We start from the raw sequence: 25,085 nt of genomic DNA on the forward strand, positions 1-25,085 counted from the left end.
CAAAGTGTACCCCTCATAGTTTCCAGTAACCTGGAACTTAGAAACATTTTTGCCAACAATTTTCACTGGGAACCTACCAAGACTAACCTGTCAAGCCGATCCGATGAAGCTACATGACTGCTGGGCCAAAGCAATGGGTTACTCCCAAGCATTAATCTGCACAGCAGCAAATCTGATCCATCTGGAATTTGAGGAGAAGGTGTCCGACCACATGGAGCCCTCTTCCATTGCGGTTGCAGCCTTGTCCCACTGGAAGTATCTGAGCTCCAAAAATGTGACTAAGGGCCTACTTTAAACTATGGTGGGTGGCCCTTTTCTCTTTCATGGAGATGGAGTAAAGTATTGTGTTGTGCTGACGGTTGTGCCACCCACCAATATTAGAAGTGACCGCCAAGCTGGAGGTAATTTATAAAGCTTTGGCACAAACCATCATTATGGCGGTTCATGTCAATGCTGTTTATACTTTGGTGCTGGGCTCCATCTATATGACTGAGCCCTGCAACAAATTGTTATCTTTTTTATTTTCAAAAAGACAATCCCGAAGTAGGATTTTCTATTTGAAAAAAATAAAGAAAATGCTCACATTGCAAAGGGAATCCTTTCTCATGGCAATTAGAGCATTCAGCATTTTTCACTGCCCCATACCTCCGGTGTTTTCCTGGCAGTGACAGGCAGTGTAAACTGCCCTCGAATTCTGCCATCTAAATTAGGTAGGTGGAATTAGAGGTCTGCCTCCGACAGCCCTGGGTTTAATCCCAGTGGAGATAGAATAGTCTCCGCCGTGATTAAACCAAAGGTGCACATACATATAAATTTGGCAGGAGGACCATTATCTTGGTGGATTACATACTCTATCACAGTTGCAATGGAGTATCTCTACCGCCAACATATAAATCGGCCCCTATGACCAACTGTAGAAATTGCCACTGGACAAAAAGTATCTGGCTGGTAAAGGACCTTCTCTAGGCATAAATTCAAATTTCTCTTTCTCAGAGCTTTTATGCCAAATGTCAACGGCTTCAACAAGACCTCATCAGGTGGCTAGCCTAAACCGTGGAGCCCTCTTCAGCCACACCCAACTGATTTGCCTCACTGAGGATTTCTAACTTCTATTCCAGTGTATAAGGGGCTCATTACAAGTGTGGTGGTCCAAGGACCACCACACTTGCGGTGACGGTCAGACCGCTGCACTCCAGATGGTCCGGCCTCCACATTACAACCCTGGCAGGTGGCCCGCTAGGGGACCGCCGTCACCACCAGGAACATCATTACCGACGTGCTGATGGCAGTCTGAGTTGTACTCAGCCATGGCGGCGCTGAACTCAGTGCTCCGCCGTGCTGATTACAACTCAGCTTTCCACATTACAACCCTGGCAGGCGGCCCCGCTAGGGGGCCGCAGTCACCACCAGGAACATCATTACCGATGTGCTGATGGCAGTCTGAGTTGTACTCAGCCATGGCGGCGCTGAACTCAGTGCTCCGCCGTGCTGATTACAACTCAGCTTTCCTCCAGCCTGAAAGGCTGTCGGAAAGCCAGTTCTGGGGGCCACAGGGGGCCCCTGCACTGCCCACAAACATAGGCAGTGAGGTGGCCACCCTGCCCAGCACCATCGGAATGCGCACTGCTTGCAAAGCAGTTGTTCTACGTGTGCTGGTGTGCTACAGTATTGGCAATATCGCAGCACTGTTCCCGCCGGTCTGCTCGTCGGGAATTATGTAATCAGTGCTTAATTTGTAAATAAAAACGTGCCGGTGCTCAGAGTTCTCCTCTGAAACATGCAGCTGCTGCAATTAAATGTGCGAGCACGGAATACTGAGGCAGAGTAATCCTGAAGCCATATTGGGCCTTCTCCATACATCTAAAGCCCCTCCATGCCCCTTCAGCTCACTCTTGCAGCTTTCTGCTTTCTCCCACTGTGACGTTTTTTGATTTTCTCTTCCTCCGTCTTTCCCAAATTTATCTTTTGCTCGCAGTAAATGCTTGAGGCAGAAAAATAAGCGCCAGCCCTCAAAACTAAGTGCCGGTGCTCAGAACCGGAAACAACAAACACAAATTAAGTACTGGGCGTAATATAATGTTCCTGCCGGTCAGCCCAGCAGAGAACATCATAATATGCTTACGCGGGACACCGCCACATAGCAGTGACGTCCTTCCCGCATGTTTGCTGGTCAGGTCGTCCGACCACCAAACTCATAATGAGGCCCCAAGTCTGAAGGCCCCTGTGTCTGACCTGCAGTCCATCACAGTCACCCTTAACTTTTGATTTTGTCCTAGTCAAGCACAACCAGTTGACTACAGTTGGAGTTGAATGATTTTTGACACTATTTTGATACTTAAACTTTAAAAATGCATAACTCTAGTTCTAGCTAATGGATTTTTACACAAGTTATAGTTAATTGAGATAACTATAACTGGTTATTTACAGTTTTGTGGTTTATTTAAAACAGTGGTATTTAACAGACATTTTCACCTAACTAAAATGGCCATTGAACCTTTGTTTTTCAATGAATTTTTCTGTTTTTAAAAAAAACAAAGTAAGATATTATTGCCATACCTAACTAAAACATCACTTTGGTTTTTTTACTGAATCTCTAGTTTTTTTTAACGTAAATTAATATGTGATCACCGTTCCTATCACCAACTCCTTTGTTGTGCACAACCTTCGGCCTTGCACCCTGAGGGTTGGCCACAGGGCGTGGATGCTCCTCGCCACGCAGACAGCCAACCCAAGGCAATGTACAATGTGAGGTTGGCCAGAGGGAAGTGAACCCAACTCCATAGCCTTTAGCACCAAAACATAAAAAGAGGTCCTATTGGCTTTATCAAAGGGTGCGCGCATCAATGTATTCAAAGCACATCTATCATCTTTAAAAAAAAATCTGTATTTGTAATCAAATCGATATTTCAATAATTCACAAAATGCAGTGTTTAATGATAGTGATTGCTATAAAAATGCCCTATAAGGCTTTATTAAAAAAGAAATCAACACGTTAGTAAGTCTTTGTTTTAATATTGTTTTGATGCTTGCATTTGATTGGTTGAAATACGTGAAAAGAAAAACTCAAACATATAGGCTTTTTTTCATGAAAAAAAAGACATGTCTCAGAGTCTTTCTTTTAAAAAAATTTAGCGCACACAATGCAATCACAAAGACAACCACAAGGCAGTTCTGCACTCCAGCTGAAGAGCCCCAACTTCAAATGTATTAAAAAAACATATGGTAAGTTCTCCTGGGGTCATGGATTTAATGACCCAGGAGACTTACTGTATTTTTTAAAGTTGTTCTTTGGCTGCTGCACTTCCTGCAGAACCCCACACAATAAAAATGCTTTATGTGCCCCGGCCTCTTCTAGGGGCACCACAAGCATGAAACTAAGGAATACTAAAATGCCTTAGTGCATTATGGGGTGCTCCTTCATAGAAGAAGTGAATAATATATGAGCAACTCCTGCCACTTATTTATTATTAATTTTTTAAAAATGTAATATAGGTGTCCTCAATCAATCAATCTCTGCATTTGTAAAGCGCGCTACATACCCGCGAGGGTCTCAAGGCGCTGAGGAGGGGGGGTGCTACTGGTCGAAGAGCCAGGTCTTGAGGAGTCTTCTGAAGGCCAGCAGGACCTGGGTCTGTCGTAGGATGGTGGGGAGAGTGTTCCAGGTCTTGGCGGCGAGGTAGGAGAAGGATCTGCCGCCGGAGGTGGTTTTTCGGATGCAGGGGACTGTGGTGAGGGCGAGGTTGGCTGAGCGGAGGTTTCGGGTGGGGGTGTGGAAGCTGAGTCGGTTGTTGAGGTAGGTGGGTCCAGTGTTGTGCAGTGCTTTGTGTGCGTGGATCAGGAGCTTGAAGGTGATCCTTTTGTTGACGGGGAGCCAGTGCAGGCCTCTCAGGTGGAGTGTGATGTGGCTGCGGTGGGGGACATCGAGGATGAGTCGGGCCGAGGCGTTCTGGATGCGTTGGCGTCGTCTCAGGAGCTTGTTTGTAGTTCCTGAGTAGAGGGCGTTCCCGTAGTCGAGTCTGTTGGTGATGAGGGCCTGGGTAACGGTTTTTCTCGTGTCGAGGGGGATCCATTTGAAGATCCTGCGGAGCATACGGAGGGTGTTGAAGCAGGACGCGGAGACGGCGTTGACTTGCCTGGTCATGGAGAGAGTGTAGTCGAAGATGACCCCCAGGTTGCATGCGTGGTCCGTGGGTATCGGGGCTGTGCCTAGTGACATGGGCCACCAATAGTCGTCCCAGGCTGATGGGGTGGGTCCGAGAATGAGGACCTCCGTCTTGTCTGAGTTCAGCTTCAGTCTGCTGTCCTTCATCCAGTCGGCTACGGCCTTCATTCCTCGGTGGAGGTTAGCTTTGGCGGTGTGGGGATCTTCAGTGAGGGATATGATCAGCTGGGTGTCGTCGGCGTAGGAGATGATGTTGAGGTTGTGTTGTCATGCAACGTGGGCGAGGGGGGCCATGTAGATATTGAACAGTGTTGGGCTGAGGGAGGATCCCTGTGGGACGCCACAGATGATCTCTGTGGTTTTGGAGCGGAAGGGTGGGAGGCGGACACTCTGGGTTCTGCCGGAGAGGAAGGATGTGGTCCAGGCCAGGGCCTTCTCTTGGATACCGGCGTCATGGAGGCGTGCTGATAGGGTGCGGTGGCAGACCGTATCAAAGGCTGCTGATAGGTCCAGGAGGATGAGGGCGGCTGTTTCTCCTTTGTCCATCAGGGTCCGGATGTCGTCAGTGGTGTCGATGAGGGCGGTCTCGGTGCTGTGGTTACTGCGAAAACCGGATTGGGAAGGGTCCAGGATGTTGTTGACTTCGAGTTAGCGGGTCAGCTGTTTGTTGACAATCTTCTCGGTCACTTTTGCCGGGAAAGGGAGCAGGGAGATGGGCCGGAAGTTCTTGAGGTCCTTGGGGTCCGCCTTGGGCTTCTTCAGAAGGGCATTGATCTCGGCGTGCTTCCAGCTTTCTGGGAAGGTTGCTGTCTCGAAGGAACAGTTGATTGTGTTCCGGAGGTGGGGCACGATAGCTGCGCTGGCTTTGTTGAAGACGTGGTGAGGGCAGGGGTCCGATGATGATCCGGAGTGGATGGAGTTCATGGTTTTGATGGTGTCTTCGTCGCTGACGCTGGACCAGACAGTCAGGTGACTGGTGCGAGTGGTAGTCGCAGGGGTGGTGGACTCGGTGGTGGGTGCGGGGGGGTCGGGGTTGAAGCTGTCGTGGATGTCGGAGATCTTGCGGTGGAAGAAGGTGGCCAGGTAGTCGCACAGGTCTTCAGATGGCGGGATGTCGTTGGTGATGGAGCTGGGGTTGGAGAGTTCTTTCACAATGCTGAAGAGCTCTTCGGTGTTGTGTGCGTTGTTGTCTAGGTGGTCCTTGAAGGCGGTCTTCTTGGCGGTCCTGATGAGCTGGTGATGTCTGCGGGTGGCGCTCTTGAGGGCTGTGTGGTTGTCTGGTGTTTGGTCGTGGAGCCATTTCTTCTCCAGCTTCCGACAGGTATGCTTGGAGATCTGGAGGTCCTCAGTGAACCAGGCGGCTTTCTTGTTGGTGTGGTTGGTTGTAAAGGTCTTGAAAGGGGCGAGGGTGTTGGCACAGTCGTTGATCCACTGTGTGAGATTGGTTGCAGTGGTGTCTGGTTCGGTGGGGTCGGTGGGTGGTCTCAGGGCGAGGGCGGTAGTTAGTTGGTCCTCGGTGACCTTGCCCCAGCAGCGGCGTGGTAGCTGTTGGTTGCGGTGGTGTGTGGTGGGTTTTCTGAAGGTGAAGTGGACGCATCTGTGGTCGGTCCAGTGTGGTTCGATGGTGTGGTTGAAGGAGACGTGGGGGCTTGCTGAGAAGATGGGGTCGAGCGTGTGTCCAGCGACGTGAGTGGGTGTCGTTACGAGCTGTTTGAGTCCGAGGTTGGCGAGGTTGACGATCAGGGCGGTGTAGTTGGCGCCATTGTTGTTCTCGAAGTGGAAGTTCAGGTCCCCGAGGAGGATGTAGTGCGCAGAAGTGAGGGCGTGGGTGCTGATGAGGTCGGCGATGGTGTCACTGAACTGTGGGCGGGGTCCGGGAGGTCTGTAGATGAGAGTTCCTCTGAGGGTGGTGTTGGGGTCGGTGTGGATCTGGAAGTGCATGTGCTCGGCGGTGGTGAGGGTGTCATCGGTGTTCGTTGAGATTTTGATGGAGTCTTTGTGGATGATGGCGATTTCTCCTCCCACTCCGTTGGTGCGGTCTCTGCGGGAGATCTTGTAGCCCTGTGGGATGGCTATGGCGATGTCTGGTGCTGAGGTGGCGTTCAGCCAGATCTCCGTCAGGAAGGCGACGTCGGTGGGGTGGAGTCTAGGAGGTCCCAAGGTTCGATGGCGTGCTTGCGAGCGGGGCGGGTGTTGAGGTACAGAAAAAAGGGAGCGAGTAGTCAGGCGGCAAAAGCGGCAACGGAGGTTCAACCCACAGGGGGCTGCGTGGCAGATGGGGGGAGCGACCTGCCTGGTGACAGGACACCCAGTTCTGTTTTTTTCGGTGGTTGGTAGGGGCCGCTGGGCCCCTGCAGCCCTGCTGGCTCCCCTGCAAGATTCTAGGTGCCGGTGGGAGCTGGTATCCTTTTTCATTTTTAATAGAGGGGAAGGGTTTGTGGCCCCAGGGGCACTATATGCAGTGCCAATTTATTTAATTAAAGGGAACAGGCACACAGCCCCCCTCCCCAAGTTTCTATGGAGCCCAGGGACCATGTCCCCCAGGGCCATTTTTTAAAAGGAGAGGGTGGCCCCATGACTCCCTACCTGAGCCATTGAGACCCCCAGGGACCCCATCCACTGGCACCATTCCGTTTTTTAAGGGGAGGGTGTGTGCAGGGTTTTAGGAAGGGAGCTGCACATCCATTCCTTGTGTATTAATAAGTTGGTCCCAGGGAATAGCCCCCCCCATCAAACCTCCAAGAGGCCCTGGCCAACCCCAGGGTTATTTTTAATGGTGCATTCTAGCGTACTTTCTTTAAAAAACATTTGCAACAGAATTGCAGATCCTCCATGGCTTCGTGACAAAATTTCTATAAAAAACCTTTTTGGCTCCTGGGGGTGTCCCTCTGAGTTCCCCATACAAAGCCTGGGGGGGCAGGGTGTCCCTACCCTAACTCTTAATCTATTTTTTTATGTATGGTGGCTGCCACCACATCGTTGCTGATGGCTTCCAATCAGAACTCATTTTGAGATCTATCTGCATTGTGGATCCACTGCGGCATGAAATATAAAACGTTTTTGAGGATTGATTACTATTAAATGGATCTACACCCAATCACAAAAAGCACACTTTCTGGACAAACTTCTAGGTTTCTGCCAAATCTGGTGTAAATCTGTTTTGGCAGTAGCTGTTGCTAATTTTCCGACAAATATGTGATGTCATCAATGATATCATATGAGATGTCATCAATGGTGTCATCAATGATATTATAGAACATGTCATGATTAATGTCATATCTGAGTTCATAAGCAGTGCACGGCTCTGCTCACGCTATAGTTAGTGCTGCTAACTACAACTGGTGAATTTCTGTGATTTTTTTACTTCAAAACATTACTGTTATAACTGGCATAGTCACCAAACTATAACATTACTTTAACCTTTGATTTTTTCAGTGACTATTTATATCTAGATAGATAGATAGATAGATAGATAGATAGATAGATAGATAGATAGATAGATAGATAGATATCTTTATGTATGCAACTCCTTGCTCTCGTAATATAGGGTGACATGGCAGTCCAGGGTAGTGTTGAAATTTACTTTATTATTTTAGCATATGCATAAATAAACAAGCACGTCCACAGATGTTCACAAGAATCACCTTGTTCACAATAGGGGACGCCATATTTTCACACTTTTATGTGTATTACTTGCACTGACCCAAACAATAGACTAATCTCTTTTTCAGAAAAATTGCACCATCTTTAAAAAAAATGCTCTTTCATAAAGCCTTTCAAACATTCTAGACTTGTATGTTCCAAATAACGATTAATGATTAAGAAACAAAACAATGTTTCAAAAAAGTATGTATCCAATAATTAAAGCCATATTTAAACTTTCAGGCTGTCAGATTATGCCAAATAGAATATTGTAATTAAACTGAAATGTTAACTACCTGTCAGATTGTAAACATACAATATTTTTAGACAGAAGTGGTGTCTAACATTTTCCTCTCCCATGGTGTCTAAATAGGCTGCTCCGGTTCTCTATAGTGTGCCACCATCTCACAATGAGCTATATCATTACAATTTCAATATAGAATACCTCATGCAAGTACTAAACAATAACATTGGTAAACAGAAATATTTTCTTCCAAAAACTTTTCCATTGGTTGAAACACTACGTATACAGTGAGAACTGTAAAAAAATTATTAAATAATACAAACTAACACATGGGATGGCATGCCCCCTCCCCTTCAATGTTCAATTTATCTATATATGAAATACATGTAAAATTGTTCAAAAACATATCCCGACCCGCTTCCTGCCATTCTGTTAATTATACCAAATTCCCATCTGTATGTGATCTTGCCAACTTTCTTCTCCCAGGTTGTATGTCTGAAAATATAAATCAATTATCAAAAATGATGTGGTGGCAGGTAAATTATTAGGTAGGTTATTACATGTTCCTTATCCTATTTAAAGCTATATCATCCCACCTTTTGGTCTGGGGCTGACAATGTCCAAGGCCATTTGGGGCTGCATTCCCCCACAGATATTCAGTCATAACTCCCCCATGCAGGATGGTTTTTACCTGTCCACTTTTTAATTACAGGGTATCCCAATCTCCAGGTTGCAACATAGTTTTAGTCAATGTTGTGTCGACTAACAGAGAAGGTGTAGCTAGAATTGCTGACACTTCCTCGTCATCAAATGACATTACTTCTGTCATGTTGGTAAGTAAAGCTCTGCCTGATGTAGGGAAACAAAGCAAGTCTCCTGGCTATATCAGAAAATGCCAATAATAATTCTCTCACAGCAAATCAGCTGCCCAAAATCACTTAACCCACAGGGAGAGAAGAGAGGTTCCACAACCACTGCATGTCCTCCCTCTTCAAAAGTCAATTATCACAAATGGTGTGGTGGCAGGAAAAATATTAGGTAGGTTATTACCTGTTCTTCTTCCTATTTAAAGCTGTAGCATCCCACCTTTTAGGGTTAGCAGAAACGCGAGTAAGGTAAAAGCCTATATCTGTATCAGGTATTGTATTGTATAGCTATAAATAAGATATAAAATTGCACTGAAATAGATAGCAGTCACATATTTTGGCAGACGGTTCAGACTGAGGCAACTTTATAAATGTATAATCATCTAATTTCAATGTTGAATCCATGGGGTTCTCTAGTGTCTATCTCCAATATGTATCTATATTCCAGACTCCTAATTTGTTTCTCTCTCTCTCTCCTCCTCTTACTGTCTATGGTACACAGTCTACCACACTATACTTAAGTTTACTGTGGTTGTTTCCGTGGAATTCTTGGAAATGGTGTACCGTTGGATAATTGACATCTTTGTTTTTAATTGCCCTAAGATGTTGAAGGACTTTTTTAGGTACCTGTAGTTTTCTGCTGCCTGCATACATTTTGGGAACAGGGCAGAACAAGGCATAAACTGCATACTCTATCTTGTAGTTTAGGGCTATTTTTGTCTTGATCTTTTTGTTGAAATTAGTGATGATCTCTGTTCTGTTAACACCATTAACACAAGCTTTACATTTGTTACATTTTGTGAACCCATTCTGTAATTAGTGTTCCTTCCTCAGTACCACCACATTTTTCAGTAGCTCTCCCTCCTAGATGGTGCCTTCTGGAAAGTAATATATGGTTTCCTGCCCACCTCCATACTAATAATAGGGTAATTTCGAATGAGATACCAATATTTTTGTAGAACACCCCTTAATCTGTCATGTTGGCTATGACAAGATATTATAAATCTACATACAGTGTTATTTTCCTTTCTTAGTCTTTTTTAAAGAGAACATCTTCACTCTTGCACTTGGCTATTCTACTTTTTGCTGTAGAATAGATTTTGTCTGAGTAACCTCTCGCTCTCAAATTGGTCACCATTTCATCCTGTATTTTACTAAAACTTAATTTAGTACTGCAGATCCTTTTTGCTAGTTTTTTAATGGCAAAGGATGAATACTTTTTGTGTGAACATGGTGTTTCTTGCTGTACTATTTCTGTACAATGTAGCTGTGAGTTTAGATGTTCTTATTTCAAGTCTCACATCCAAACAATTCAACTCTGACTTACTTATTTGGCTAGTAAAAGTCAAATTTAAATTCATTATTATCATTGATGTCATCTACAAAATATTTGGCTGTGTCCACACCCCTCTTCCATTATACAAACAGATCATCAATATACCTGATGTTCATCAAGATATTAGTAGACCATTTCTCCATACCTAGCCCATTGAGCACCTCTTCCTCCCACCAGCCCATATGCAAATTTGCATAGCTAGAGGTGAAGCAGGTGCCCATCTCTGTTCCCATTTGCTGCTGGAACAGCTCACCATTAAAAATGAAAATGTTACATTTCAAACACCAATGTATCATTCTCAACAACATTTCAATATGGTTGAAGAATTTTAACAGTTTTGTTCTAAGAAAATGCTTGACTGCCTTCATCCCATCCTCATGGCCAATACTTCTGTAAAGGTAAGAAACATCCAAACTCATTGTTAACACATTATTCTCCCATTGAACCTTGAATGTCCTTTTCAGGAAGTCCGATGTGTCCTTAATGTAAGAGGGAAGATTTATTACCAGTGGCTGCAAAAAAATCGCCTACATATTTGTACATGTTTTTAAAGAGACTATTAATAGCTGCTATGATATGCCTTCCTGGTGGTTTCTCCCTATTTGTATGTATTTTTGGAATGAGATAAAATACAGGTAATTTTAGTTGATCCACCTCTAGAATGTTACATTCATCTAGACCCAACAATCTTACTTCTCCCCATTCAATCAGATATGTGAAAAAACTTTCTTTGACACCCAAATGTTTTGTTCTTGTAATTTGTTTACAACAGTTCTCATCACTTAGTTGCTCAAACGCTTCTTCCATTTGCATGTCTTTAAGTCATAGCACCACATTACCTCCCTTGTCAGAACGTCTAATAGCACAATTTTCTTCTTGACTCTACTTCTCAATAACGTTCATATTTCCTTTCTTATGCTATTATTTGTCTTTTCTTTTGATTCATATACAATTGCATCTTTGTAATTATTTTCACTATTGCTTAAAAAAACAGGTCTATGTAGTCATGGAAACTAGGTGGTACAAATTTAGAGGTTGGTCTAAATGTTGTATCCCATCCTTAGTCAACAAAAACATTAATTAAACTCAACAGTTCTAAATCATCCATTGTCATTTCCTCAACAACAATTTGGGCCTGATTCTGACCCTGGCGGCCGGTGACCACCAGGGTCACCAGCCACGGGAGCACCGCCGACAGACCGGCGGTGCTCCGAAGGGCATTCTGACCGCGGCGGTTCAGCCGCGGTCAGAAAGGGTAAACCGGCGGTCACCCGCCGGTTTACCGCTGCCCTTCTGAATCCTCCATGGCGGCGGGGATTCAGACACCCCCTACCGCCATCCTGTTCATGGCGGGAAACCCGCCATGAACAGGATGGCGGTAGGGGGTGCCGCGGGGCCCCTGGGGGCCCCTGCAGTGCCCATGCCAATGGCATGGGCACTGCAGGGGCCCCCGTAAGAGGGCCCCGCAAAGTATTTCAGTGTCTGCTATGCAGACACTGAAATACACGACGGGTGCCACTGCACCCGTCGCACCTTCCCACTACGCCGGCTCAATTCTGAGCCGGCGTCCTCGTGGGAAGGTTGATTTGCCCTGGGCTGGCGGACGGCCTTTTGGCGGCCGCCCGCCAGCCCAGGGCAAATCTCAGAATCACCGCAGCGGTCTTTCGACCGCGGTGCGGTGTTCTGACGGGGTTACTTTGGCGGGCGGCCTCCGCCGCCCGCCAAAGTAAGAATGACCCCCTTTATCTCTTCAATGGCATCAATTCTCTCATGACATCGACATCATAAAGTTATAAATTACTGTAAGGGTTCTTAACTCCTCCCATCTTTTGTTTTCTGCTTTGGGTTTATCATTAAAAAAAAGGCAATAACTTCAAGTTTTGTACAAACTTAAACAAGTCAATCATAGTTAAAATGTGAGTTTGGACAAAAGGAAAGACTAAGGGCCTGATTTATGAAAAGTTTGTGCCGCCTTTGCATAATTTTGTGGATGTAAAAGCGGCTCAAACTCCCAAAATATAATTTGTATTTGGTAAGTTTGCGCCGCTTTTGCGTCACGAAATCACGCAAAGGCAGCACAAACATTTCATAAATCAGGCCCTAAGGGGCTTGAATCTGTGTCTTCTTTAGATGGTGTTTTTCAGTCAAATGTATTACCCTGATGGTATCCATATTCGCTCCATGTTGCTGCATGTCATATTGTATTCCTCTGTTCCTTCTCTTGCCTTGGCCTCCTCTCCTTTGCCTCCTGGTCCTTTTTGTTGACTACATCTCGGTCTGTGATTGAATTGTCTGTCAGGTTGTAAAATCTGAAATTCTTCCTGAACTGTTGTAGAACCTCTTGCCATCATAGTGTCTCTTCTTCTCTCACCTTGTGATCCAAATCCTGTTTCTGAGCTGTAATCACTTAATGAAACATCTTATCTTAATTTATTGACCTCTCCTAGTCTTTGCTATGCACATTCTGAAAGCTTTTGTAAAAGTGTATACTTTCATAATCAATTCTGTCTCTCTTAGATTTCTGTACCTTTTTAGACTTTTTAAACTTCATTATTTCTTCATAGTTGACCATTTTTCCTTTCATTTCTTCTCTAAAACGGTTCCAATACTCTTTTTCTCCGTCTTTCTTAAGTTGTTAATTTTTTGCTTCATTTGACCATTGAAGGATCCTTTTTCAATTTCAGCATTTTTAATTAAAAGTCTGATGATGTTCATGGAACTTTCCTTCATCAAATCAGGATGCAGAGTTTCACAACCCAGTGTTATCATTATGCCCAATCCTATGGGGATCCTGCTCACGTCTACATATTTCTACAAATATATACATTTCCAACATTTACATATTTCAGATTTATTATGTTTTTCCAATTTGTACATTAAACCTTAAACAATGTTGGTTTCACCTTTGCTTGTGCCACCCCTCCCTTTATTATTTCCTTTATTTGCAAGTTTGCTCTCTATAAGAATATCATCTGCTGCCTTTAAACAAGCTGCTATCTACTCTTCCACCATTGCCATATTCAATGTTAGTGCATTGCCTCTGCTGTGGAACCACTCGTGCATGTGTACTGTGAAAGACCCAGTCCCAGTCCCGCTTTCCACTGTCTATCCAGACTTCCCATCCAGAAAAAATCCTGGCATAGCCAGCGTCCTCCGAACCTCTCGGCCCCCTTCTCACCTGGGAAGACTGAGGCCCTCATTATGACCCTGGCGGTGAGTGATAAAGTGGCGGTAATACCGCCAACAGCCTGGCTGTAAGTACTGCAAAATTATGACCATGGCGGTGATAACTCCCGTAGACAGCCAATGGACCACACCAACCACCATGGTGGGAACAAGAGTCACCATGGCGGCAGCCAACAACAGCCAGGCGGAAGACAAAGTACCGCCCACCATATTAAGACATACGAAACAGCCACTTTTTCCGGAGTGGTACCAATGCCAACATAACAGAGCTCAGAAGTGAAAGAACTCACCATTGGAGACACAGGGAAGAGCCACGCGGCCATGGAACCCGAACTGCAAGTTTTCCTGATGATCTTCTACGTCATGCTCCACCTTTAACACCAATGCCGACGAAGATGACAATGGTGAGTACAGCTGCCTAGCACACAAGGGAAGTTGGGAGGAAAACGAGAGTCACACACACATGCACAACACACACCTGACACACACCCACCAGAAACACACGTAAACCAATGGCACACGGCATAATAAAACATGAACCACAATGCTGGAGTAACCACAATGTATCAACATAGCAAAACCCAGGCACACAAACCAAATATATACAAATGTCCATAAAAGGGCCAATGCCCAGTCCAAAGTCATGAGGGCACACAAAGCCACAGAGCAAAGTCCAAGGGCCAACCTGTATCCTGACACAGCTGGAGAGAACACTGCAGGGGCATCGTTTTGCAAGTGGGAAGGCACCTCAGGGGATGGGGGCACCTCAGCCGAATACGGGAACTTCCCCACTGGTCCTGGATGGGGCTCCATGCCCATTGCTTTGTCCTGGGGAGTGCAAGGCCACAGTCTTTCAAGTGGGTGACTTGCCCACTGGTCCTGGATGGGGCTCCATGCCCATGGCTTTGTCCTGGGAGTGCAAGGCCACAGTCTCTCAAGTGAGTGACTTGCCCACTGGTCCTGGATTGAACAACATGCCCATTGCTTTGTCCTGGGGAGTGCAAGGCCACAGTCTCTCAAGTGGGTGCTTGCCCACTGGTCCTGGATGGGGCAACATGCCCATTGCTTTGTCCTGGGGAGTGCAATGTCACAGTCTCTCAAGTGGATGACTTGTCCACTGGTCCTGGATGGGGCAATATGCCCATTGCTTTGTCCTAGGGAGTGCAAGGCCACAGTCTCTCATGTGGGTGACTTGCCCACTGGTCCTGGATGGGGCAACATGCCCATTGCTTTGTCCTGGGGAGTGCAAGGCCACAGTCTCTCAAGTGGGTGACTTGCCCACTGGTTCTGGAGTGGGCAGCCCGCATAGCAGTCCCTGGAGGGTGGTCTATATGGCGTCCACTGGCAGTGAAAGATGCACTGTGGTGGTGGTTGGAGGAGCCTCCTGGGCAGCCCTGCACTCCCTGATGGCTGCATTGTGGTGGTGGTTGGAGGATCCTCCTGGGCAGCCCCTGCACTGTCCGATGGCTGCATTGTGGTGGTGGTTGGAGGAGCTTCCTGGGCAGCCCTTGCACTTCCTGATGGCTGCACTTCCACAGCTGGTGGTGGGGGCCTGTGACAGCTGGTGGTGGTGGCGATGTTAGCCTGACAGCTTCCGCTGGCGTACAGTGCCTCGTCTCCTGTCCATGGATCATGGATCCCTTACCCTTCCTGGCAGGGTTGGATGGGCACCTTCCCTCTCTGCTCGGTGGTGCAGGCTCCTTCCCCTTCTTCACAGCTAGTGCAGGCCCCTTCCCCTTCTTTACAGGTGGTGCAGGCCCCTTCACACTCTTCCATGGTGGTGTAGGACTCTTCACGCTCTTCCCTGGTGGTGCAGGCCCCTTCCCCTTCTTCCCCGGCGGTACAGGCTCCTTCCCCTTCTGTGTTGGAGGTCTGGTATCCTTCCCACCCACGACTAGGTGGTGGTGCCTCTGATCCCTGTAGATTGTTTGGCTGAGGTGCTGGGCTGTGTGGAAGTTGGAGGGGGACGGTAGAAACAGGAACAATGGCTGCAATCAGAGATGAGCCTGACTTGATCTCTGTTGAGCTGCCAGTCCAGAGTGAATGCCCTCCAGGAATGCATTGCTGCATCTGGGATGCCAGCCCTGGATGGTATTCACAACGGAGAGATGGATCTCAGGAAGTCAATAGCCTCCTCACTCAGGTCAGCAGGGCTCATTGGGGCAGGGTCTGAGGTGCCTGGGCCAAAGGAGAGGCCCGCCCTCCTGGGTGAGCGGGCACGGGCAACTCGCTGAGGGGCTACTGGGAGGGCGTTGCTGGTCTGAGTGGTGGCGGCTGTGCCTGAAGCTGGGGTGGTTTCAGAGGGGTCCACCACCACCAGGGAGCTCCCATTGGAGGAGGTATCTGAATCTGTGTCATCTCCTCCTGTCTCCTCCGTGGTGCTCCCCTCACCCTCCGTCCCACTGGTTCCCTCGGCGTCGGCGGCCTCTGCCTCCAGGGTCCTGTGGGATGCAGCTCCCTCTGTTGCCGGTGCCCCTGCTCCTCCGCCAGATGATGCTAATGCACACATGGACAGGATGACAGAACAAAAAAGGGGGGAGAGAGGAAAAGGAAACACTTGGTCAATCACTGCACCAACACCACCATTGGAGTACACAGCACCCTCACACACAGGGAACAGGACTAAGCAATGTGCATTGTACTACCAGTGATATGGCTAGTCACCAAGGCATGATGAGGAGCACACACCGCCAACTACAGCACACCTGGGACCCACGGTGCCCTGCCTGAAAGTGACTACTAACAAGCTAGGTTACCTGTATTTGACATGCAACCATTACCCTTTAGAGGACCCACACTGCTATGTCTTGCCTGGCCTTAGGGGCACCCACTAACACACAACCACCACCCGGATACCACCCCACCAGCCAAAAGATGTAATGATACCCACTGTACTCACACCCTTTTGGCTGCTGTCATTCCCTCAAGTGCCCATCCAGCTCAGGGTAGGCCACTACTAGTATGCGGGAAATCAAGGGGGTCAGGGTCCGACGGGCAACCCTTCCTCGTTGGGAGGCCATCCCCAGCTGGACCTCTGTGGTCTTCCCTGCCCAGCGTCTCAGGTCCTCGCACCGTTTCCAACAGTGGGTGCTCGCCAACCATAGACCCTCAGGGTCCACACCTCTTTGGCAATGGCACGCCATAGTCCCTTCTTTTGATGGGCGCTGACCTGCAGAGGCAAGAAAGACAGGAGAACACCATTAAACTAACAGTCCAGCCTGCCACACACATGGCCCACCATACCTGTTTCCATTACCATTGGCACACACATTGCGCAGCGCACAACATGTACACCGCCAACAGATAATCCCCCCACTCACCCTTGCACAATGCCTTCACACACATCTCCATGCATCCATGCCACATGCATCGTGCCCACAGTGTACTCACTTGTTGGTCTGAAGGCCCATAAAGCAGTCCGTACTGGGGTAGGACCACATCCACCAGTCACTCCAACTCCTCCAAAGTGAAGGTTTGGCCCCTTTCCCCGGTCACACGGGTCACGGTAGGTTCCGGACACAGGTCACAGCAGCACACGCAATGTAGGTCTTCCCCTGTGGAAGGTCAGGAAACAAGTGAGGAATGATTTAGAAAATGGCGGTCACTTCTGCGGCAGTGTACACCGTCACCACCGGCGCACATCTCCATTGGCCACTATACTCCATGGGGCCCAATATTATCCAATGAGGAAATTGCAATGCGGTTCACAACAGCCTACCGCCACAATGCCCAACATCGGCCGAATTATCTTACTTCCACCTGTCCCTCCACACAAGACAGGCAGTCGCCATTTCGGGGGGGTGGGGTGACAGGCCTATCGATTATTGCTGCGTCACAGGATATATAGGCACATACTTAGAAATTTACACTGCCCCAATACATAATTGCATGATGTGGACTTCTGTTGTGGTTTAGTTGTTCAAATTGTGACAGCCTACTCACTCTTGTGTCCCTTAGATCCCTACCGCTGCAGATAAATAGGAGGTGGAGACATACCCCCGACAGACCCCTGGTGGACTTAGCTACACTGGAGGATAGGCACATTATACTCACCTATAGACTGGACAGAGCCACAATCATAGAGCTGTGTGCCCAGTTGGAGCCTGACCTGATATCAGTACTGAGATCCCCCCTCTTGTGCAAGTTCTATCAGTGCTCCATTTCCTGGCAACTGGTTCTTTTCAAGTGACAGTGGGCTTGGCAGCAGGAGTGTCACAGCCAATGTTCCCAATCGTGCTGGCAAGAGTGTTGTCTGCTCTGGTAAAAACACACATGCAACTACATTGCTTTGCCCCAGGTGGAAGATTTGGCCACTGTGAAGGCAGGATTCTATGCAATGGGACATATCCCCAATATCATTAGTGCATCTGATGGAATACATAATGCGTTTGTCCGCCCCCGCCAGAATGAACAGATGTACAAGAATCATAAATGTTTTCACTCCATAAATGTACAGATTGTGTGCCTGGCGGACCAGTACATCTCCCACGTCAACGCTAAGTATCCTGGGTCAGTGCATGATGCCTTTGTCCTGTGGAATAGCAGCATCCCAAATGTGATGGCCCAACTACAGAGTCACAGGGTGTGGCTTATAGGTGAGCCTTGGTCCCCACCCTGTGTATGTTAGTGTATGCCTCTGATGTTAACCTAATAGGATAGTGTGGGGCTAAATGTTTTCACTCAATACCTGTAGGTGACTCTGGCTGCCCAAACCTATCATGGCTGCTGATCCCTGTGAGGAATGCCAGGACAAGGGCTAAAGAACGTTATAATGAGGCACCAGAAGGATCATTGAGAGGACCTTATGTCTCCTGAAAGCCAGGTTCAGGTGTGTCCATCTGACAGGTGGATCCCTGTGCTACTCACTCGAGAAGGTCTGCCAAATAGCAGTGGCATGCTGCATGTTGCACACCTGGCCCTCAGATGCCATGTACCTTTTCTGCAGGAGGAGGAGACTGGAGATGCCCCTGTGGCAGCAGTGGACCCTGAGGACAGTGAGGATGAGGGGGCAGAGGAAGAGAATGTGGGCAACAGAACATCAGTTATCCGTCAGTACTCTAATGACACACAGGTGAAACAGTGCAACTTCACATTTCTATGACTATTGGTGTATTCTGTGTGGCTGTGGCATGTTGGCATTACCCACATTTTACCTCTGCTTACTGTCACCTATGGATTGTCATTTTACAGATGTTGGTGATAAGACAACAATGTCCTGATGTTATCACTACAGTCAGCTATAGGTTATTCCTTCTATGCTCTCACAGTGTACAGTTCATTTGCAATGGATGTAGCTGTTTCCATCAATACAAATTTACCATATATGAAATACTAGTAGTTGAGTTTTGTCCAAGGGTGTTTACTGTAGTGTGAAGAAATTGAGGAGAAAGTGCAATGGAATGGGGTGATTATGGAGGAAAGTCCAGAGTATTGTTCCAGTCTGTTTTTAGCACAGGAGCAGTGTCCAAGGGGCCATAGGAATGGAAGAAATGGCAGTTCAAGGTGGACAAGTTGACTGAGTGGGACACAAGGGGGAAAATCAGGTGAGTCTCATTTCCTGGCATTGGTCTTGGCAAGTGTCTCTGGCTTCTGTCTGGTTCACAGGGAATGTTTGCGGGGTGGTTCACCTTCTGCAGGGGAGCGATAGCAGAAGTGGAGGGCTGTTCAGTTAACTGGCTAGTGGTAGGGGTCCGCTGGTGTGCTGTTGCCTCCCTCAGGATCTTGGCCATGTCTGCCAGCACCCCTGCAATGGAGATCAGGCTGTTGTTAGTGGCCTACAAGACCTCCCTGATCCCCTGATATTGTCTGTCCTGCAGCCGCCTTATCTCCTGCACCTTGCCAAGGATCTGGCCTATCGTGTCCTGGGAATGTTGGGAGGCTCCCAGGATCTCAGAGAGTGCCTCCTGGAGAGTCAGTTCCCTGGGCCTGTCCTCCTCCTGGCACACAGCAGGCCTCCAAGTGTCCCTGTTGGCCTGTGCCCCTGTCCCCTGAATGGTGTGCCCACTGCCACTGACCCCAGGTCCCTCGTTGTCTTGGGGGTGAGAGGTGGCCTGGGGTCCCTGTACAGGTGGGTACACTGCTCATTGACGTGTCCTGTGGGCAGAGGTTTGGGTACTCTGGGTGGGTGCTGTGGTGTTGGATTCTGATGGGGGAGGCTCTGTGGTGGTCTGTGATTGTGCTTGTGTGCCTGGCTGTCCAGTGGTCCCAGATGGGCCAAGTAGGTCCTCCAGATCCAGAAGTCCAGAGTTACTGTGATCACTGGGGGCATCTTCTGTTGGGGGACTGGATAGTTGTGGCACTTCCTCTCCGCTGACATTGGCTGGGGTACCTGTGGGGATGTAAGTGATGTATTATTCTTCATGTGTGTTTGGCATATTGTACATCCCTGGCTTCCCCTCTATAGTTGGTGTTGCCTGCCAGCTTTTGCTTGTGTATGGTGATGTATTGTGGGATTGTTAGTTTCCCTATGCTGTGCATGCTTTAGTGATGGGTGTCCATGCAGTCCTCTCTATGGCGAGCTGGTGCCTTGCTGCTATGAAAAGTACCTTCCCCCGTAGGTCGTTCCACCTCTTCCTGATGTCGTCCCTTGTTCTTTTGTGCTGTCCCACAGCGTTCACCCTGTCCACGATTCTCGCCATAGCTCCATCTTCCTTGCAATGGATATTTGATGTACGTGTGCTCCAAACAGCTGTGGCTCTACCCTGACAATTTCCTTCACCATGACACTTAACTCCTCCTTAGTGAAACTGGGGTGCCATTGTGGTGCCATGGGTGTTGTGTGATGTGTGTTGGTGAGGGTATGTTGTGTAATGTGGTGAGGTGTGTGATGTGGAGTGCATGAAGGGTGTATGGGCGTAAGTGGTGTGTGTGTCTAGTTGTCTCTGTGCTCTTTTTCTGAGTCTCCAGTGGCAATTGGTGTTTGTAAGGGATTGTGGGTAATGTGGGTGTGTGTTTTGTAGTTGTGTGGGTGTGGCGTGTGTATGGGTGTCAGGTATGTGCATTTGGTATTGACCAATGTGGTGTTGTTTTGTATGTGGATGTCCATTCTGAGCGCGGCGGTATTTACCGCCAACGGTTTACCGCCGTTGAATGTCCACCATGGTGATTCGTGGGTCATAATGTGGTAAGGGTTGTATTGTTGGCATAACGGTATGGGTTTTGGGACAGCCACGTTATCACTGACCTTTTGTCTGGCGGATTTGTGTATGTGGCTGTATTCTGTCAGATTGGTGTGTGTGTGTCATAATATGGTGAACGTATATCCGCCAATGCGTCGGTATGTTGGCGGCCATCAGCGTGGCGGTAAGCGGGATTTACCACCAATGTCATAATGAGGGCTGGCCACAGTCACTGTTTCGGGGGGTCGTGCCAACCTCCAAACTTCCTGAGTGCAGCACGTATGCTAGTCTGCTCCAGATCACCAGGGGAGCATGTGTAGACATTTGTGTCTGAGCATCAATCAGTTTTGCCCTTAGGTAACTATAACTCGGGGCCTCGCCATGCACTGCTAATTACCTTAGATATTGCATCACTCATGACATCCTCTATGACATCATTGATACCATCACTGCAATATTCTCAGTAAAATGATTGATGAGAAAACTGTACATGGTGAGGGCGCAAGTTATAGTTACAATAGGCCTCAAGTTATAGTTACTTGAAATAACTCTAACTATAACAGCTGAATTTATATGGTTTTGTGCATGTAAAATCTGAATCTAACTATAAAGTCCCTGTAACCTTGGGTGAATCACTCACACACACATATATATATATATATATATATATATATATATATATATATATATTTATATATACATGTATATCTATATATGTGTGTGTGTGTGTGTGTGTATGTATATATATATATATATATATATATATATATATATATCTACTAAACAATGCGGTCAGTTTCAGGACGCACTCCATAGTTGGTGCGATTCACAAGGGTAGACCGATGTCTCTATTTGAATTATCCAACGAAAAGAAACTGCACCGCACTCCGTGAAGGCTTATACTTCAATATTCGTTATTCAGTGCAACAAACCAATGCGTTTCGACCAAGGCCGTCTTTGTCAAAGTTCGGGAGTCCTTTCTCTCTGTTGCCTTTTATTCTCACAAATAATAAAATGTTTACTTTTTCAAATCTACAATAATTCTCAAGAATGGACAGCTTACTATTCATTATTGCCATTGTCAATACAAGATCAATTCTACTCATCCTCAATTGTTTAATTATTAATAATATTTCCCCAATGTGGGTATAGTACCTTAGATCATGAATTGACAATAGTATAACAATTTTCTACTTGGCTGTATTTCCATTTAATTTTTGAGTCTCTATCAATGTACAAAAATCTCCTCATCATTGTTCAATCCCCAAGGTGTTTTAGTTTTTAACTGAATAATATATCAAGACTCTATGCGGGTCATTCCGACCCTGGCGGTCGGTGGCCGCCAGGGCCACCGACCACGGGAGCACCGCCAACAGGCTGGCGGTGCTCCTACGAGCATTCTGACCGCGGCGGTTTAGCCGCGGTCAGACGCGGAAAGCCAGCGGTCTCCCGCTGACTTTCCGCCGCTCGTAGGAATCCTCCATGGCTGCGGAGCGCGCTCCGCAGCCATGGAGGATTCCGACTCCCCCTCCCGCCATCCAGTTCCTGGCGGTTCTCCCGCCGGGAACCGGATGGCGGGAGGGGGAGTCGCGGGGCCCCTGGGGGCCCCTGCCGTGCCCATGCCTATGGCATGGGCACGGCAGGGGCCCCCGTAAGAGGTCCCCTAAAAGTATTTCAGTGTCTGCAAAGCAGACACTGAAATACGCGACGGGTGCAACTGCACCCGTCGCACCTTCCCACTCCGCCGGCTCTATTACGAGCCGGCGTCATCGTGGGAAGGGGGTTTTCCCCTGGGCTGGCGGGCGGTCTTGCGAAGACCGCCCGCCAGCCCAGGGGAAAACTCGGAATACCCTCCGCGGTCTTTCGACCGCGGAGCGGTATTTCGGAGGGGGGAAGTCTGGCGGGCGGCCTCCGCCGCCCGTCAGACTCAGAATTAGGGCCTATGTGTCTCAATTTCCTTGTCCTATCTCCACCTCTTTCATGTTCTGGAATGTGATCTATTCCATAAGATCTCAAAGTTTTCCAACTATTCATTTCATGTGTTTTTAAATGTTTTGCAACTGCATTTGTGAAATCATTATGTGCAATCGCATGTTCCAATACAATGTACCTATAATACAAAATATACGGTATATATAATTGAATACCACTGTGGTTTAAAGTATATTGGGAGTACTATTTGTATGGTTAAGAAAAGAATTTTGTAACATGTTAGGGCGATTGCACATAATGGAGTGGCTATAATCTTTACCTGCATTGGAAGTGACAGTGGTCATGCCCTAAGGTAACTATAACTTGTGCCTCTGCCATGCAGAGTTTTCCTATCAATAATTTTATTGCAAATATTGCAGTGATATTAGCAATGATGCCATAAAAGATGTCTTGACTGATGTAATATGTTTGGTAATTAGCAGTGCATGGCGAGGGCGCAAGTTATAGTTACCTTGGGTTACAGGTTATAGTACAAATAAATTCCATGTAACGTTTTTTTTTTTTCAGTAAATTTGTAAGGTTTTTTAAATTCTATTTCCTAACTATAACACCCCTGTAGCCTTTTTTTTTTCAGGGAATTTCTAGGGTTTGTTAATGCAAAGTCATATTTCATTACCATATGATAATCCAACCACCACCAAGCATGGCTTTTGGCCTTTGCCAGCCAGGGGATAGGCCGCATGCAGTTAACCCCACGTCACTTACGGACTTTGGCAGTGTAGAGCGGGGTAGGCCTCAGGTCCTGTACCCAAACCCCCCAAAAGGAGCCAACCTGAGACGGGGGCATGCAGCCCCCACCTAAGCCCACTAATGTATTTATGGGGAAGGGCGAATGCCACTCCCCGGATTTCTGGCCCCGGGGACCCTATCTCCTGGGGCCAAGCCATATTATAAAGAGGGAGAGTGGCACACAGCCCCCCTCCCTGTAACCAATTTAACTCCAGGAGATGCCCTTATCAGGGCCCTTAACCTTTTCATACCGGAAGGGGGCATGCAGCCCCCCATCCTCCTAGGCCACGCCAATTAATAATGGGGTAATGGGGGTGGCAATGTTCCCCACCCCTAGGCCAATTGCATCCCCATAGGCCCCACTTTCTCGGGCCCAGCCAATAAAGGGTGGATGCCCTGTAGCCCACCCAGGGCACCTTCCATAGTTTTGTTGGGGACTGCGGGGGAGCCCCAAGGCCCCCACTGCCCCAGAGAGCTCCCCACCTTCAACAGGAGCCAGCATTGCTCCTGCCTGCAGGGAACAGCTAAAAATGCTGCTCCCTGTGGGTGGGAGCAATATTTTCATCTGGTTCCTTGTCTGCTTCAGTAGGGGCAGGGAAGATGATGAAAAGTCCACTCCCAGCGGGCAGGATCATTTTTAATGCTCTTGCTCGCTGGGAGCGGACCTAGGGCCTGGTTTAGGGTTTGGCGGACGGGTTACTCCGTTACAACGTGACGGATATCCAGTCCGTCATACAAGAATGTCCATAGGATATAATGGACTCATATTACGGCAGATAGGATATCCATCACATTTGTGACAGAGAAAACCCATCCGCCAAATTCTAAATCAGGCCCTTACATAGTGTTTGCTCTCGCTTGGGGGGTGCATTGAAATTGCTCCTGCCAAGCGAGAGCAAACTTAGGTTTTCCACCCGCACCAGTGCAAGGTAGGGAAACAGCTATGTCCCAAGGATGTGCTTCCTGGGACAAAGCAGGAGCTATCCCTGGGGGAGAGGGTAACAAGGGCCATTAATGACTCCAGGAGGGTGTGTGTGCTCCCTTTCACCATTAAATGCACGACTCGGTCCCGGAGATGGGGTCCCTGGGGCAGAATTGACCTAGGAGGGGGGCCACATGCCCACCTCCCCCTTTGACTTTTATGGTAAGCCCTGGGGGATGGGGTTGATGGGGGATCGAAATTACCAGGGAGAGGCTTCACTCAGCCCCCCTCCCCTTAACAATATCAGATGGGGTCCCTGGAGCCAAAAGTGGCCCTTGGGGGGTGGCCGTATGTGCCCACCCATTATAACATTTTCAGATATGTCAGATCTGTGGATCCTCCATGTCTCTAGATATACATAAGTCTTTTTTCTTTAATAACCCCAAAACTACTGTACTGATTTACACAAAGCACTCTTTCTGGGCCAAGCTGAAGCTTTCTGTCAAATTTGATGTAATTCCGTCCAGAGGTTTGGGCTGTACTGAGGTCTAAAAGCACGATGGGAAATTACATTGGGAAAACGTGTTTTGGGACACTCCTTTTTCTCTGCCCCCTCTTGCAAGCTAGTATTCAACATTTCGTGAACCTTCATTAAACAGCGTTAAAGCCATTAGCAAAACAAAAAACTCTTTTCATATGGAAACTAGGTCCTAACTTTAACTACCTACTGGATTCCCCCAGATCACACCCGATCCAAATACAGGGGCCACGGAGCAACTTTTAGACAAAAGATGGCAGTCAGGTGCAACTTTGATATATTGAGATGTTATATTCTTCTTTCAACATATCAAAGTGCGTGGGTGAAGCTATCCATCAAACACGGCTACG

The sequence above is a fragment of the Pleurodeles waltl genome, chromosome 6 (genome assembly GCF_031143425.1).
Source record: "Pleurodeles waltl isolate 20211129_DDA chromosome 6, aPleWal1.hap1.20221129, whole genome shotgun sequence".
NCBI classification, from domain to species: domain Eukaryota; kingdom Metazoa; phylum Chordata; class Amphibia; order Caudata; family Salamandridae; genus Pleurodeles; species Pleurodeles waltl.